Here is a 14,500-nt window from a genome sequence, read left to right on the forward strand (position 1 = left end):
AATCTTCCTCATTTGTTCTATTTCTGCATGTTTTACATCTTCCTTCCAGATTTTCCATCTAACCTTCACTGAATAGCTGAGTTATATGAACACTAATTTTATGTGATAAATTAAAAAATGGGACGTTGAGCAATTTGTGTAATTTTCCTGAAGTCTGGCCTTGCATTGGTTATCATTCTGTGTGGATACCACTCTTAATGTGGTAGCTCATGTTAACTACCTTCCACCTATGCTCAGAGATTCGTAAGTCATTCCTCCGCATGTGCTGGGGGTGGGAATTAGCCCCAAATGTATTTCACTCGAGTTGGCATATGAAGCGAATGCATGTTCCTTGCTCCATTGCCAACATATATGTAACTCAGTAACAGAGAGTGTGGAAGCATGAATTTGGAGCACCTCAGAAAAAGCAGCATAAGCATATTAGCACCAAAAATACTTTTGTTGACGTTTTTCCTGTTCCCATCAGTTCTTTAAAGGAATTGCATATACCTGACAAGATGCCTTAAAAATGCATCTTCATGACAGTTTTCCTTCTTGTAGATAAAGATGAGGAAAATATGATCTGAGCACCTATATTTAACAGTTTAGATCTAATATAATCTCAGTGCCTGGACATTTCACTTGTTCTGCTAGGGTTTTTCTGCACTGCACTGGAAAATTTGATTGAATAATGTTGAGTCCCTGTAAATAGGGCACCCCATTCCTTTAGGAAAGGGGGAATTGTAAGGGTTCAAGAATATATATATATATTTTTAGTAAAAGTCCCTGGAATCTAGCTATTAATCCCAATACTTGTACTGAACATAATATCAGAGCATCCCTGAATCCTTCCACATCTTTTTTTTGCTGTACATCAAACCTGCCTTACTAAGAAATGCATTGTCTGAGGTTACAGAAACAGGTTTCATATGAGATAAATTTGGGTCCAAAGTGATGCTCAGTGGCCGGAGACAAGTAGTTGTGTTTTTAAAATTCCTTTGTATTTCTTTTGAACTTCTCAAAGATGGCGAGGTAATTGACTTGACCAAATCTCTTTCCCTTTTCCGGGTCTCAGCTGAATTTACTTAGAAAACTTTAGTAAAGTACAAGAAAAGTTTGTCCCTGAGAAAAATGTAAATATACACATAAGTTGCCTCAGAAAAGATTACAGTGGCATAAAAGCCTTTAGAACAGATTCCCATAACAATACACTGTCTGAAATGGTACAAAGCTTCCTTTTCACTGGTTTGAACTATAATGGACTTGTTTAGGGTTTCAGTTACTATAGCTCAAGGATGTGAAAGGATGTGAAAAGGTGGTACTGTAAATGTTCAGAGTCTTCATCCTTAATGTATAACCAATATGCTTATAATCTTCACTGAAAGAAACTGAGTATGTTGAGTGGGATGGTGGTAAGTCAAGCAGGTGCTAAAATGATTTTAGTACTTCTCATCCTTATCACCACTAGTTTGACCAAAATACCTCTTCATCTGAAACATACTGCACCTTTACGTAGCTAAGAGAAGTGAAAATCATAACAATACATTGAAATTAGGAGCAGAATACACAGATTATTCTCTCCTGTAACAATCAGCCAACTTTATCTAGGGTTGATCTAGTTTTCTTAAAGTTGGTGTTATAATTTCCTCCTTTTCTTTCACTCACATAAATTAACCCTGCAAGAGTAACATAATCAGATAGAGGAACTGCACGGCAAGGATTTATACTGGTTGAAGCACTCACATTACAAATAGAGAGGGGACAGATTGAAGTATTCAACCCAGGATTAATCCAATCCAAAAGGTATCAGAACCTAATGCCATGAAATGAAGTACAAGGTGGGGGAGAGAGAAAAGAAGGGGCAGTGTGCATTCTGCTAGCTATTAAAGATTACTAGTCCAGTCATATACTCTTATGCTGCTCACATCCTGTCTTACTCATTGTGAGCATGCTTTGCCGCTCAACTTTGTTGTATCAGAACATTTTCTTGCTATTTCGCCTTCTAAGGGCTTAAGACTGAAGATAGCCTTACATAAATCTCAGGAAGTACAAATAACAATACATAAGAACTTTCCATGTACTTTGGGATGGATGAAATTAGGTGATATATCATTCCATCAATTTTTAAGCAAAGCTGCCTATTCATTTCTATTTACCTCAGAACTGTTGGAATGACACAGTCCATGAAATGACTATAACTTAGGGTACTTATATGGTTCCCTTTACCATATTATATGAGCACCTGATGATTTTTTAATGTATTTATCCTCATAACACCCCTGTCAGGTAGGGGAGTACTATTATCCCCATTTCTACGGCTGAGGAATTGAGGCACAGAGACGAGGAGTGATTACAGTTCATGCAGACATACTCAAGCTAGTTTTAATCTAGCAAGCTAACTACCAGAGCAATGCAGCTGTGGTATCACAAGCTGTACAAGTCAGCCCCGAACCAAGGGTAATTACACAGGTGTTAGCCCATGTTGAAGCTCATGCTACCAAGGCTTCACTGCTCTAGTATCTGAACTAGCTAGATTAAAGCTAGTTTGGGTATTTCCAGGAGTGGTGCCAGAGTTTCTGGCACCCTAGGCAGAATTCAGGGGGCGGCATTTTGTGCGCTTCCCACAGGGCAAGCGAGAGCTTCCGGTTCCACTCCCATCGCGCTGCTGAAGAAGGACCCTCCCCCGAAATGCCGCAGGCGACAGCGGCAGTCATTGAGCTGCTCAATTGCCTGCTGCTGTTTTCCGCGACACGTTGGCGGAAGGTCCTTCTTCGGTAGCGCGACGGGAGCGGAACTGGAAGCACCCATGCACCCCATGGGGAGCGCACAAAATACCGCCCCTCCGAATCCTGGCGCCCTAGGCGACTGCCTAGGGTCGTCTAATGGAAGTGCTGGCCCTGGGTATTTCTATGCGAGCTGTAATCACACCAAGTAAATGCATAGAGACATACCTTGAGTGACTTGCCTACAGTCACACAGCAGCCTGTGGCAGATCAGTGAACTCAACCCATGTCTCCCAAGTCCTAGGCAAATGCCCTAACCACTGGACCAAACTTCCATCATCTCCATACATGTATGTACACTCATAATCACATTTTCCATCTCCTCCTGTGATGTGCAAATAGAGGAGAGACTTTTACATTCAGATTTTCAAATCTTATGGTAAACCTTGGTAAAACAAGTTCCAGTTAGTGGGGCAGTATTATCAGATACTGAAAGACCAAAAAACTTGTAGCCAGGTCATCCTTACATTCCAGCCCAACATGTTTACAGTATACAAACACAGCACATATGTGGGAATGCAAATGTGATGATCTTTGAACATTTATTCTGACTACTGTTGGAATTACAGAACATATTACTGTGCTCATTTACATATCAAATGCATACATGACACTTGCTTCTGTGTTTGTATTTAGCATATTTAAAAATAGGGGAAACCAAGTTTCAAAGATGTGACTCAAGTAATTATAACAGCAGTAGTCAGAAAGATTGAGAATAAAACTCCCATGACAGAATAAAAATAGAAGACAAGCTTTGAACCTGTGAGCCTTCCACAATGCAATCAAGTGCATTGCCAAAAGCCTCAGAAAGACACCACATGAGCAGGTGAAAATTAAAACTGCAAAACTGTTTGCATGAAAAGCAAAACAAGCACATTTTGGGCTTTTGGCCAGTTCTGCTTTCTGCCAGAAATGGTTCCATCACTGCAGAGCACTGAAAAGCAGTATTTGTGGATGAAAATGAAATTTTCCCAACTGTAAATAGTGTTTTCTGCCTGGAGACAAACCATACAACACTTGCACCATGTAGGCCTCAAAATAAAGTAAAATCCTTGCCAGTGGAGCTGCATGGAACACCTCCTCTGATTCTACTTTGCAGTTCACAGCTTCCCAATGGGACTGTCGATTATCTGCTGGACTCCAGAAGTGGAATTGGATCATATTATGCTACTACATCTTCAGCCACCAGCACAACAATCTCAGCCTCTTTATTTAATAAGTTAAACCCTTACAACTCTTCTGAGGTAAGAGAGTGCTCTTCTCTGTTAAACAGATGGCCAAGAGATAGCAGAGGTGATGAGTTATTGTTCAAAGCCACACAGCCTTCTCTGAGCACTGAAGCTGACTCTAAGTTGGGGCCATTAGACATATATTTCATCTTAGGTCCCTGATTCCTTTATGAGCTGGTGGCTTGTCCAGCAATGTGTTCTCAACCAGTGAGCTTAACAGTAGTGATTACTACAGCCATCAGCTACTATTGCTACGTACTTAGTAAACTTGTAATTCTGATGATAGTTATAATGCACTACAGTTGTGTCTCAGGCAACCCAGTGGCTGGCAAGCAATGTTGCCAACTCTCATGATATTTGGTGTTTTCCTGATAGCTCCTGTTCCTCCTCCTTCTCCTCCTCCTTGTGTTCCTTCCATCACAATCATAGGTTTTTCCAGTGTTGGGCACATGAAATGGCCCAGACTGTAGCCCTGGCAAGATCTTCCTTGGTTCATGGCTCCTCTACGAGCCAGCAGACAAACACATTTTCCATGGTTTGTGTTTCACCATAGTCACATGTATCTGGGTTGCTGCAATAGCCTCACTTCTGCATATTGACTTTTGATCTGCCAACCCTTGTTCAGAGAGGATTTAAACTTCTCCAGCTGGACCAATCCTGTTCTGCGCCTATGGGAAGGCATTTTTCAATGTCAATGTGCATTTTGATGTCCTTGTCAAGTACTTTGAGCCATGTGCATCACATTTACAGTTATGTAGCCATTGATGACACAGTTGCCAATGTTCACATGGTAAATAAGCACCCTGACTTTCACAATAAGCCAAAAATCAAGCTAATCCCTTCAAAACAAGCCAATTCCTAAGAACCCCAACACTCTATGTGACTAGATCCCCCCGGCATGCAGTCTGGGACTGTGGTGGGGCCCCTGTGCACCCCTGACTCTCTCAACCCCTTGCCTCTGCTTGCCAGGAGCTGATCAAAAAAAAGAAGCAACAAGCTACAAGCCAAAACACCAGCCAACAAACTACTCACAAGACTCACAAGACAATTAAGCCAAAAACAAGCCCAATTTCTGCATTTGTTCCATGGGTTTGGCATGTCTGGTGATTTTTTTAAGTGATTCTGTTGAGTTAGGAAGCTTTTCTGCAATTTCAGGTGGCCAGCTTTCACTGTGTGGCCATGTAGCAGATGTGTGATATCTTCACCTTGTCATAATTAAGGCTATGATTTAGTTACAGGTATTTTTAGTAAAAGTCATGGACAGGTCCTGGGCAATAAACAAAAATTCACAGCCCATGACCTGTCCATGACTTATATTAAAAATACCTGTAATTAAATGTTGGAGGGGGACCCACCTGGGATGTTGCTGGGAGGGTCCCCTGGGGGGCTTCTGCTGTGGGAGGGCACCCGTGGCCAGCGGCACCAGCTGCCCAGGGCTGCCGGAGCAGGGACTGCTGCAGCCAGCTGGGGACCGTTGCACAGGGCCCAGCCGGCTGGGGACCACTACCGGGGGCTGCTGGAGAAGTGGGTGGTGTGGTTTTCCCCTGAGCTGCTCCAGCAGTGGTTGGTGTGGCTGTCCTGGGGGCCACCTGAGCAGCTGTACCTGGAGATCCGTCTCTGTAGAAGTCATGGAAGTCGCAGAAAGTCATGGTACCTGTGACTTCTGTGACCTCCGTGACAGACATGGAGCCCTAGTCAATTATTCTACTTTGCTTGAGACTGCCCTCCTGATATCCAGTGGAGCCATTCCAGCAAGCACATCAAGGCTGTTCATGTTTGTTGGTTTTAGACATCCTGCAACCAGTGGCAGCTGTTCCTCAGCATAGGGTCCAGCTTTTTTGCGTGAGCCAAACTTTCCCACATGAGACATGCCTATTCAGCCATTGAAGTGCTTGTGGGGGGGCTCTTAGAACTGGTGGGATGGTTTTCCCATTTTGAATTTGCAAGCTTCCTAAGCATTTTGCTCTGAGTGCTACCTTTGCCTCTTCTCTTCCCCACGTGTGCTCTGAAGGAGTGTGTGTGGCCTAGCATTAGTCCAAGACAGACAAGATTACAACAGTGGGCAAGTGATACTCCATTCCAAATTATGTTAAGTTGTCTATTGGCATCACAATTCTGAAGATGGAAGAGACTCACTTGTGTTTTGACAGGGTTAGGGCACAACTAGTTCTTGATGTAACCAACTGAGACCCCAGACAGCACCAATGTTAGTGTAGCTTCAATCTAGGCTATATCCTTAGCTTCACCAGAAATACATGGGGCATCGAATTTGACCAAACTTCTTGAGCTGATATGGATCAGTTGATCATTCATGTAGATCTTGAAGAATATTGGCAAGAGTACATTCTCCTGTGGTAGGCCATTTTTCTGTTGCTGCCATGGGCTCCGCCTCCCACTACAATATAGCCCCAGTTCCTTCAGTTATGTGACTAAGTGAAAAGGCCCAGGTTGGGAGCAGTGGAGAGGGAGGTAGGCAGCTGCATGGCATAGGAGTTGCTTTGGGAGGCATTGTGTGATATACAGCATCTCCTGGATCTCCCCAACACACAGATTTGTGTGATTTACTGCATCTCTTAATAGGGGACAGCAACACCTCATTCCTACCTCCCCAGTTTGCACCCTGTAACAGAGGATGCTGGCAGAGATTGGTCCTTGCATTCAGATAAGGCCAGGCACCAGGACTGCAGCTGGTCCCTACACAGGAGAGTGTGAGTAGGCAAATGGTTCCGTCTACCTTTCTCCCAGTCTGGCCTTCTACATTTGATTAGCCGAGATCTTTAAGCAAGTGAGCCTTTATAATTTATATGCTGTACAGAGGTAACTACAGTAACACAAGGGGTGTGTTGAAGTGCACCAACTATAGGCCAAATCCAGCTCACCTAACACATGATTCAACCCACTCACTCATTCAATGGAATGAAACTCATTAGTCAGATGAGCAGGATAAGGCCAGTAAAGCTAATATAGTGAGAGACAGAAGAGGCACATAAATAGATTGGAAAGGGATTTTTAAACATTAGTAATAGCCTCATTCTCTAGTCTTCACTTAGGATCTGTGGGCTCATTTCCTAGGCTACATCTATACTGCATCTGGGAGTGAGCTTCCCAACCCAGGTCCACTGAATAAGGGTTGAGCTAATGCACCAAAATAGCTGTGTAGACATTGTGGCTTGGGCTTTCACACCTAGAGTGGTAGGGTGGGTTTGAGAGCCCAAACTGCAGTGTCTACTACCAGTTACTTTTAGTGCACTAGCATGAGTAGGGCCCTGCCAAATTCACAGTCCAATTTCATGGTCACAGGATTTTAAAAACCATAAATTTCATGATTTCAGCTATTTAAATGTGAAATTTCCCAGTGTTGTAATTGTAGGGGTGTTGACCCAAAAAGGAGTTGTGGGAGGGATTGCAAGGTTATTGGGGGGGGAGGGGTTTGTGGTAATGCTGTCCTTACTTTTGCGCAGTGCTGCCTTCAGAGCAAGTCAGCTGAAGAGTGGCAGCTGCTGGCTGGAAGCCCAGCTCTGAAGGCAGCATCGCCACCAGCATCAGCGCAGAAGGAAGGGTGGCATGGCATGGTATTGCCACTCTTCCTTCTGTGCTGCTGCTGGCAGTGGCACTGCCTTCAGAGCTGGGCACCTGGCCAACATCCGCTCCTCTCTGACCACCCAGCTCTGAAGGCAGCACAGAAGTAAAGGGGGCAATACCACGGCTCACCTAAACAACATTGTGACCCCCTGCAACTTCCTTTTGGGTTAGGACCCGCAATTTGAGAAACGCTGGTCTCCCCCGTGAAATCTGTATAGACTAGGGAAAATCACAAAAAAGACCAGACTTCACTGGGGGGTGGGACTAGGAGCAGATTTCATGGTGTGTGATGCATTTTTCATGGCCATGAATTTGGTAGGGCCCTAAGCATAAGCTCTGCCCCTACAAGTGTGTGGTCCCAGCCTAGGGGGCTCACTACCAGATGCACAGTAAACACTGCCCTAGAGGCTTACTGATGAGAAGGGCTGAGCACTCACAAGTGCATCTGCAGTCAATGGGAATTGCTGGTGCTCGACAACTCCCAGAATCAAACTCATTTCCCCACTTTATGACCCACCCCACTTTGTCTTGTTGGATTTGTGTGCATTAGGTTTAAAAAGCGATCTCAACAATACAGTGACATGTAGAACAAGATGATCCCCTACATTTGGAGGCAACTGAACTTTCCTTAGTCAGTTTGGTCTATCTCCAATTACAACATCTGTATTTAAAGCTAGGACTCCCATGCTGTTTATCCTTCTTAAACATGTAACCACCAATTTTAGCTCAATCCTCACAGACAGCCTAAGCATGTGCATAATCCTATCATGGTGATGCCACCATGTCTGTGACTAGCAAGGCAATCTCCAAAAATAGCCCCTTTAAGGATTATTTTTATTGTAGGTCACATTTTCATCTTGAGCAGTTTGGTAATTTTTTTTATGTTTGAGCAATCTGACATATCTGAGCTTGTGATTCAACAGGCAATTGCAATAGTTTCTGCATAAAATTAGCAAAAAACTTGTCACCAAGAATCCTTTAAGCTACTTCCAAAAACATTTCAGTTAAAATTATATCTATCCAGTGACAAGACACAGTAAAAGAAGAACTTGTGTAATACGGAACACGAACAGATAGCAGTGCATAGCAGAATTAAAAAATAAGTCCCCCCTTTTATTTAAATATTTCCTTTTCTCTGAACAGTTATATTTTTAAAAGCTGTGAAAACAGAAAATGAAAAAAAGGGTTTTTTTGGGAAGGGGAAGGGTTAGAGGGGAGCAGTTATTTCTGTAGGGATAAACAACAGCCTGTATGAAGGTGATTCGGTGAAAGCCCTGCAGTAATATTTGGTTGTTCTATTCCAGCGGTTTTCAACTTGTGCTCCGTGGATCCCTAGGGGTCCACACCTCTATTTCAAATTTTTTAGGGGTCTGGAAATGAAAAAAAAAGTTTGAGTACTACTGTTCTATTTCCAAATGTAAAGATAAGAACAAAATTAAGTGTTTTTCCTATACTGTATTTAGTGGAGTGCAGTTACTGACATTGCCAGACTCAGAGCACGTGACCTCTGACAGTGAGACTGCTTCAGGTTTCATATTCTTATTCTAACAAGTAATGCTTATTCTAACACTAATCCATAGTTTTCCCACTAGGTACTGAAATAAAGCAATATTTTTCTTTGTCGTCTTACTTTGGTTTCCTCCAAATTTCTGGAAGTTCTTCAATCGAATTTACTGACCAGTCTTAGCTTTTTCAGAGGCGTATTCATATAGCGTCCCGGTTTACATTTAATTTAATTAGCTGTGAAGAGGTTATTAGGAAAGCAAATTGCATAAATTATTAACCAATTCAGTGTCAGATGTTACATGCAGATGGGTTAAATGGCACCACTGATTTGGAAGAAATGTGAAAACATACAGGCTTAAACATTCTGATCTGGATGCCTGAAGTTAGGCTCCCCAGCCCAGGTTTAAACAGCTGAATAAGTGACCTCATTTTTGTGGGTGCTGAGCATCCAGCTCCCATTGATGTAAGCAACCAAGTTTGTAAAATGTTGGTCCAAGTGTAGAGGCATTCAGTACATCTTGAGGGCATTGAAGGAGTTAAGTGAGTATTAAAACTAAATTCCTGGATTAGGTATAAGGGCAAAATGCAATTATTTACTGTGGAATTCTGCGGAGAAATTATTTGCTTCGGGTCTAGGAGAAGACAAATTACAATTTAATTAAACTTCAAAGTACAACTTGAATGCTCTCATGAGGAAAACCAAAAAAAATAAAGCAACACAGTCACAATTAAGTTCTGTTCCCCTGCAGATTGTTCAGTCTTAAATCACAGCATAATACTATTAATAAATATCCTCCTAGTCTATATAAATTATATCTAAACATACGTCTTAACTATCAGCATGTCTATTTTTACACACAGACAGCCATGGTAATGCTCTTTAAATACTTGATGTAGTAAAGCCCCTGCATGTGTGCATGTCACTTTTGAATGCCCCTGCGGAGTCTATTACTCAATGCAGCACGATTCGGGGCAATGATCTAACTGAATAGCAAGTCCTGACTAATATGAACAGCTCTTCACCTTAGAATGATGTAAATAATCTGTTAGAAGAAAACAGCTACTTAATATGAAAGACTAAGGAAAAATATAAACCCAGATACGCCACATGAAAAAGGGATTAGTTTCAATATTTGAGATCAATGATGTTGAAACAATGTTTCAAAAAGTTGTTGTAATTATAATGCACAAAGTATTACACATGTGCTATTTAAGCACTGATATTAATCCTAACTAAATCACATTGGCCCTCTGAAAAGTATTAAGCAATACTTGGAAAAGTTATTGATTTTATATTCAAATTTGCATGCCAAAACCCACTGTAATGTTTCGATTGTCTCATGCTTGGGGATGGTTTCAAACACATATATTGTATGTACATTTTGTCACTTAGCAAATGTAATACTAGCAAAGAAAATATTTTTTCATTCAACCTTGCAAAATAAATTGTGTGTTCCCATTGTGTGATTTTAAAATAATGAATCGTGACTCATTTTTTGTTTGCATTGTTGGTCCCAGGAATATTAGAGAGACAAGGTGGCTTGAAGAAGAGCTCTATGTAGCATGAAAGCTTGTTTCTTTCACCAACAGAAGTTGGTCCAATATAAAATATTACTTCACTCACCTTGTTTCTCTCACTTTATATTTGTGACTTAAGCATTCCAGTTATAAATCTTAAAACATTCTAACCTCCAATATCTAAACACCCAGATCATAGCGCCCTTAATTAAATCATATGCCAAAATCTCAGATTTGTTTTACAAACGTATATATAAAATAGTAAATGATATCTATAAATGTAAATCTATTCTTTTAGATAAAAGAATATGTCCCCATTGTTAAGGTTATTACAGTTGCTATAGTTAGACTTAACATAGCCAACTGATAACAATTATCTTAGAGTGTTAAACATATATCTTTAAGCAACTTGGAGATCCCACTACATTTTAGCTATTTATTCAAGATATAGCTATTCCTTATGGGCTTCTAGCTATTTGTTATATAAGTAATACAATATATTTACATGCAAAATACATGAAGTCCAGGTCCCGAAACACATTTTTGCTTGTCCCCATAGGGATGTACCATACACTCTAACACAAGTGTAAGGACCTGAATTGATTTCATTGTGCTGTGCATTTCTCATTCAAAATAAACTTTATTTATAAGTTATAGACTTACTATATTTTAGGTACATGTTAGAGAGCAGCAATGAATCAGATCACATTTTGCATGCAATTCATTTGTGCTTTTTCATCCTTTGCTATGAAATATACCCAGTTTGCCTGAGAAATCAGCTGTTTCTTTTCACTGGTTACATGGGGTTGAAGTTATATCACACTATACATATAATACTATCTACATACTAGACTGCACTTACCTTTGCTACCATCCAGAGTGCATCAACACGATGTATAGAACTGCAGTTCTCTTTATAAAGGAAGTCTTTACGTCTTTCCTAGACAATTTTTTTTCTGGATTTTTGTAAGACAAAGTTCCCAGTCCCCTGAAATATAAAGTCTAGTGGAGACCAGCTCCACTGAAGCACACACCTCTCCCTTCTGTCAAACAAGTAGGTGGGGACAGCTGATTTTATTTTAGCCCCACATGTAAAAGATGGAACTTGGTGCCTATTTTTAGGGGCTGAGGCCTGTATAGCCTGTGCCTGAGTCAACCACTTGTTGTAGAAACCTGTTTGTAAAGGCACTATTACGGTGTGCTTTTGTCATACGTATGGATAGCGTAAACACTTGTTCAATCAATCAAACTTTCTCCTACCTAAATTACCATCACAGGCTAACTTCTGATTCTTGAGTTGTTTTCAGTAAGACACGGGATGCCTTTGGTAGCTTTAGACTGCAAGCGCTGTTTGTAAGCTCTTTGTATAGCATAACTTGACACTCTTGGTGTTATTTTAAGACCTTAAATGCTCTCACTTTGTTTGTCCCTTTCTTTCAATCACAAACTGTAGAGAAAAGAAACATTGCTCGCCGGATAGTAGCTGCTGATTTTTTCAGGATTAATTGTATATTTCTTCAGCAATATTTTGTCAGAAAAGCCTAGACGTATCAACTGAACCGTGCTACTTCTGCCAGGAAGAAGCTGTGAAATCTTTGCTCTTTCCAGTGCGATTTACATGGGGCCCACATAATGAAATACTGCATATGTCTTATGCATCTTATTTTTACATAGGCCTTAGTGGCCCTCTCAGCGAATTCATTATTTTCTTGTTAATCAGAACTATATACTGTAAATTGTACAGAATAGACAAACAGAGGTTGGCAAAGCGTATCACACATAAAAGGGGAGTGGAGACGGGCGGCTCTAGGGATTTTGCCGCCCCAAGCCCGTCAGGCAGGCTGCCTTCGGCGGCTTGCCTGCGGGAGGTCCCCGGTCCCACGGATTCGGTGGCACGCCTGCAGGAGGTCCACTGAAGCCGCGGGACCAGTGGACCCTCCACAGCCATGCCGCCGAAGGAAACCTGCCTGCCGCCCTCGCGGCAACCAGAAAAGTGCCCCCTGTGGCTTGCCGCCCCAGGCACGCGCTTGGCGTGTTGGTGCCTGGAGCCGCCCCTGAGTGGAGAATTCTGGCTTTCTCCCATTTTTCCAAAGAACTAACTAAATTAGTTACTGCTGATTTAGAGCCACATGTTTTCACTACAGGCCACATGAGCATGAGTTCAACTGCTGCTCACTGACAACGACAGCTGAAAATGCCCAGCTATCGATTGTTTGTAAATGTTTACCAACACTTTTCTCTTAGGGGGAAATTTTTTTTTCAAATAAAATATATGACGTGCAGAAAATTTACAATGGAATCTGAGACATCAGGGGGAAAAAAAATCCATGGCTGGCAGGAGTAAGAAAAAAAGAGTTTCACTGGTTTTTCCCCAAATGCATTAGGAACAAAAGAAATCCCAGCAACAGCATAAACTCATTATTAGATGGAAAAGGTAAAATTGTTCATAATGACACAGAAGTGTAGCGTTCAATCAATATTTTTGTTCTGTATTTGGAAAGAAGTAGGATGATGTACTAATTTCATGAGGATGATGAAGTACTTACAGTCTATTATTAATTAAGGAACATGTTAGACAACTTCTATGAGGGATAAACATTTTAAAATAAGCTGCAACCAAGAGTCCTAACAGAGTTGTCTAAGGAGATCTTGGTCTCAACCATCTGTTACAGTGCACACTCACCATTCGATAACATCCTTTCATCAGAGCATGACAGACCTTGCAGAGGTCTCCACCATCCCCTGTAAACTTTCTGCCTCTGTTCATAAATTCAGCTCTCTGGCTGCGAAGTGTCTGGCTCAGGTCCCTATTAGTATAACTAACGGTCAAACTAATATTCAAAGCATCTAAATAAATCAGTTCTTCCTCTAAGCTCTGTCTTCAATCTTCTATCTCAGCTACTCTGGACTCTTCTCCCTCAGCTCACCTCAGACTGAGACATCTGTTCTCCTACAGACGCTCAGTCAGGTCCCTTCACAGGAATCTCTCTGCTCCCCATGGTTCCTCTCTTCAGGCTGAGCTCTCTCCCTTTTATGAGGCCAATGGTTTCATTAAGTTACCACCTGATGCCTCTTAGCCCTGCTCCTCTGAGAAGCAGCTAATGATGACACAGGTGTAATGGATGTAACAAAATGACTCTTAAAACTTTCTATCCTGTGATGTGATCTCATTCAATCTCGCCATCCTGAAAGAATTGCCAAAATTGATTTATGGCATGCTGATGTTAATTTTTAATAAATCTTGCTGTATCAAGGAAATTCCAGAACACTGGAAGACTGCCAGTAATCACCGATGTTCAAAAAGGGCAAGCAAATATAGGCCAGTTAGTCTATATCCATCCCAGGAAAAATAATGAAAAACTGATTACATTAATAAAAAATTAAAGAATAGGAATATGATAAATCACATGGTTTTATGCAAATAGGTTTTATCAAACAACCATGATTTCACTCTTTGGGATAAAGGCAATTGTGTAGATGTAATAAACTTAGATTTTTATAATGCATGTGACTTAATACCACACAACATTCTGCTTAAAAGACAGCATGATACAGTATCAATAAAGCACTCATTAAATGGATTAAGAACTGACTAAATGACAGATCTGAAAAATAGTTGTTAATGGGGACTCATTGAATGGGGGATGTTTTCTAGTGGGGTTCTATAAGGATTGGTACTATTCCTATTCCTAATCAACATTTTCATTAGAGATCTGGAAGCAAATGTAAATTCACTGCAAATAAAATTTGTAGAGGACACAAAGATTGGCAGAGTGATACATAATCATGAGACCAGGGCAGTAGTATAGAGCTTAGTAAGCTGGGCCCATTCAAACAAAATAAATTTTGTCATTTTACTAAGCTGGTCCAATTAAAAAAAAACAAACATTTTAATTCAGCCAA

At 41.2% G+C, this 14,500-nt stretch overlaps 1 protein-coding gene across 1 annotated transcript in view; it reads right to left on the bottom strand.

Moving 5' to 3' along the window:
* The window catches only part of XIRP2 (xin actin binding repeat containing 2), a 61,878-nt gene extending 50,246 nt beyond the window's left edge, over window positions 1–11,632 (bottom strand). The window contains exon 1 of the mRNA XM_032770923.2: window positions 11,460–11,632. The gene's annotated coding sequence lies outside the window, so the exon portion shown is untranslated. The remainder of the gene's footprint in view (window positions 1–11,459) is intronic.
* Window positions 11,633–14,500: the final 2,868 nt, after the last annotated feature.

Source organism: Chelonoidis abingdonii, chromosome 10 (genome assembly GCF_003597395.2).
Source record: "Chelonoidis abingdonii isolate Lonesome George chromosome 10, CheloAbing_2.0, whole genome shotgun sequence".
Taxonomy (NCBI): domain Eukaryota; kingdom Metazoa; phylum Chordata; order Testudines; family Testudinidae; genus Chelonoidis; species Chelonoidis abingdonii.